Below are 3,911 nucleotides of genomic sequence, written 5' to 3' on the forward strand. Positions count from 1 at the left end.
TCTTTGTTAAAGCCATCCACTTGTGGTATTTCTGTTGTAGCAGCACCAGATGACTAAGACACCAGTCATCCTCTTTCCCTAGCCAGTCACATTATTGCCCAATGGGCTCATGAACAAAGTAGCCACGGTGGCAAGGATGGATGTTATGCATGGGCTCAGCAACATGGACCTCCACTCACCAAGGTCAACTTGGCTATAGCCACTGCTGGGTGCCCGATCTGCCAGCAGCTGAGACCCACACTGAGTGCCCAGTATGGCACCATTCCTTGAGGCGATCAGCCAGCAACCTGGTGGCAGGTTGATTACATTGGACTGCTTCTATCATGGAAAGGGCATTGTTTTGTCCTTATTGGAATAGACGCTTACTCTGGATATGGATTTGCCTTCCCTGCATGCAAGGCTTCTGCCAAAATTACCATCCACGGACTTACAGAATGCCTTATCCATCATCATGGTATCCCACACAGCATCTCTTGGATCAAGGGACTCACTTCACAGCAAATGAAATGCGTCAGCGGGCCCATGCTCATGGAATTCACTGGTCTTACCATGTTCCCCATCATCCTGAAGCAGCTGTCTTGATAGAACGATGGAATGGCCTTCTAAAGGCACAATTACAACTCCAGCTAGGTGGTAGGGTTGGGCAATGGTCTCCAGGAGGCTGCATATGCTCTATACCAGCATCCAATATATGGTGTTATTTCTTCCATAGCCAGGATTCATGGGTCCAGGAATCAAGGGGTGGAAATGGGAGTGGCACCACTCATTATTACCCCTAGTGACCCACTCACAAAATTTTTGCTTCCTGTCCCCCTGACTTTATGCTCTGCAGGTCTAGAGGCCTTAGTTCCAAAGGGAGGAATGCTCCCACCTGGAGACACACACTGATTCCACTAAACGGAAGAATGCCACCCGGGCACTTTGGGCTCCTTATGCCTGTGGATCAACAAGCAAAAAAGGGAGTTACCATATTGGCTATTGTGATTGATGCTGATTACCAAGAGGAAACCAGATTGACAATACATAATGGAGGTAAAGAAGATTATGTCTGGAATGCAGGAGATCCCTTAGGGTGTCCTTTAGTACTACTATGCCCTGTGATTAAAGTCAATGGAAAACTACAGCAACCCAATTCTGACACGACTATTAATGAATAGCCCAGACCCTTCAGGAATTAAGGTTTGGGTCACCACACCAGGAAAATAACCGTGACCAGCTGAGGTGCTTGTTGAAGGCAAAGAGAATACAGAATGGGTGTTAGAAGAAGGTAGTTCTAAATACCAGTTACAACCAAGTGACCAGTTGCAGAAATGAGGACTGCAATTGTTATATTTCTGCTTTGTACGTGTGCATCAAATATTTTTGTTTTCTTCACTTATAAAATGTAAGATGTAGACAGGGCTAGTGCATTTTTGGTTGTACATGTGTTCATTGTATCACGTTAGGCTCAAGTGTGACCTTATAATTGTCTTTATTCAGAGATTATGTATGGTTTAAGGAGATGTGTACAGGTGCCAAGTTGATAAAGGGTGGACTGTGATCGTTAAGGTTGTGTGTCAACTTGGCTGGGCCATGATTCTAAGTGGTTTGACAATTATGATGTAGTTTGGCAGTCATATGATGTGATCACCTCCATGATGGAATCTGCTGTGAGTAGCCAATAAGTTGGAAGGGAGTTTCCTTGGGGATGTGGCCTGCATCCAGTATAAGTGGACTTTCTGGCAAGGCTTGTGGGCTTTTACTCGCTCTGGATCCTGCAGCTGGCTCCTGTTCATCTGATCTCCAGTTCTTGGAACCTGAGCTAGCAGCTTGCTTGCCATTCTTGGGATTGGTTGGTTTATGTAGACTGTGAGCAAGAGCCCATCTGACCTGCTGATTGTGGGTTCACCAGCTGCTGTGGCTACTTGTATCAAGAGAAGCCTCCAGCCTGACCCACAGACTTGGGACGTTTCAACATCTACAACCGGATGAGCCATTTCCTTAATATCTCTATATATATTTATATGGTTTACTGGTTTTCCTTCTCTAGAGAACCCAGCCTAAGACAGTTATTAATGTAATGGGGGAAGGAATGGGGGGGCACCCCTGGCTTTGCACCTTACCTTTTGTGGTATATATCCTGATCACCAAGACGCATACTCTGCCTTTACCATACCATGAGGGTTGAGGATATAGATGGGGAAGACTAGTTTATCAACTCTTCCCCATTGAAGTCATTGACTGTGCCTCATTCAGCACTCAGCAAAGATGGCAGCTGCTCATTTTAGCATTTATTGGGTGTCTACTATTTGCTAGGAGTTTTGGTGGCACAATGGTTAAGTGCTTGGCTGCTAACAGAAAGGTTGGCGGTTCAAACCAGCCGCTCCATAGGAGCAGATTTGAGATCTGCCTCCGTAAAAATTACAGCCTTGGAAACCCTATGGTGCAGTTCTACTGTCCTATAGAGTTGGGAGTTGGAATCAACTTGACAGTGGTGTGTTTGGTTTGGTTTTGGTTCTAGGCATTGATTGGAAACAAACCAGTAAACTAAGACAAAAATCCTCACCTTTAGGGAGTTTACATTCTAATTGTTATGTAAATTAGCCTTCAGGGAGCTTATATTCTAATTGTGACGTAAACTCAACTGGCAGAAATTTGTGGTTGGAAAGAAGACTGACGTAATTAAGAAAAGGGTTTAATAGTGAGCAAGGTATAAGAGGTAGGTGCCAAGTAGGAAGAAAATAGTCCCAAAATACAGGCCTGCTTACAGTAAGGAAAAATGGAAGCTGACATTCACTTTTAGGCACTGGGGATACACGATATGCAAAATCAGTATTCCACATCCTTATGGAGTTTACAATTTAATGGAAGTAGAGTGCAGTGTAGATACACTGATGCTGAGTGATTAAAAACTGTATTAAGAATGCACTTACAGGCAACTATTCAAATAAAATTGTAATTATTGTCACTTTTTACTTGTCTATTCATTTTATTCCATCTTATTTAGTTCTTCCTCCAATCCTCCAAAATCACTGAGCCTAGAAAAGAAAATGGATACCAAACCTAAAGGCCTCATTCATTCCTTTAATAAAGTCGACTATTTACTCTGTGCTAACTAGCTAGGCATTGTGCTAAGTGCCAGAAATAAAACAAGATGTGGCGGCCGTATCCTCAAGGATTTCAATCTAGAAGGCCACCATTCAATCCAATGCAGTAGCTGAATTATCAAATATGGTTTTCTGCATACTATGTTATCTTATATACCTGCATATTATGTATGTTAAGTCATACTCAATCTTGCTAAGAGAATTCTATGGAAGGGAAAAAAGGCTGATGCACCCTTGAGGTACCTCTAGCTCTTCTGTGGCATAAGAAATTAGTGCCATAATTTCCATTTGTAGTTAAAAGGAGAGAAAGAGAGGTGAGACACAGTAGACAGCACCGATGAGTTCTGTTACTGGAGCCAAAGAGCCTAGGTTCAAATCCTGGCTATCCCACTTTGCTGTTGTTGGGTTCCATTGAGTTGATTCTGACTCATAGCAACCCCATGTGACCGAGTAGAACTGTTCCATAGGGTTTCCTAGGCTGTAATCTTTAGGGTAACGGATCACCAGGTCTTTCTCCCGCAGAGCTGCTGGGTGTTGGAACTGCCAACGTTTCAGGTTAGCAGCTAAGTGTTTAACCATTGCTCCTGTGGCCAACCTATTAATTATATAACCTTGGGCAAGTTTCCTTACTGTAAAATGGGGATAACAGCACTAACCTATTAATTTTTGCAAGGATACAATGAAATTATTCCAGGGCTTCAAACTGTAATTTTTTCTGCTCCAGTTCACTAAAATTTTAAAAATTTGGCTCTGTTCCAGTTTCACTTCATCAACCATGACTGAACATGTTCGAACCTGTTTTTTACTCTCCCATCTCAAATGTAC

The 3,911-nt window shown here is 43.0% G+C and overlaps 1 protein-coding gene across 1 annotated transcript in view; it reads left to right on the forward strand.

Moving 5' to 3' along the window:
- LOC101344790 (zinc finger protein 420) overlaps positions 1-3,911 on the forward strand; it is a 347,019-nt gene that overhangs the window by 280,980 nt on the left and 62,128 nt on the right. The window lies entirely within an intron of this gene.

This window comes from Trichechus manatus, unplaced genomic scaffold (assembly GCF_000243295.1).
Source record: "Trichechus manatus latirostris isolate Lorelei unplaced genomic scaffold, TriManLat1.0 scaffold00057, whole genome shotgun sequence".
In the NCBI taxonomy this organism is placed as follows: domain Eukaryota; kingdom Metazoa; phylum Chordata; class Mammalia; order Sirenia; family Trichechidae; genus Trichechus; species Trichechus manatus.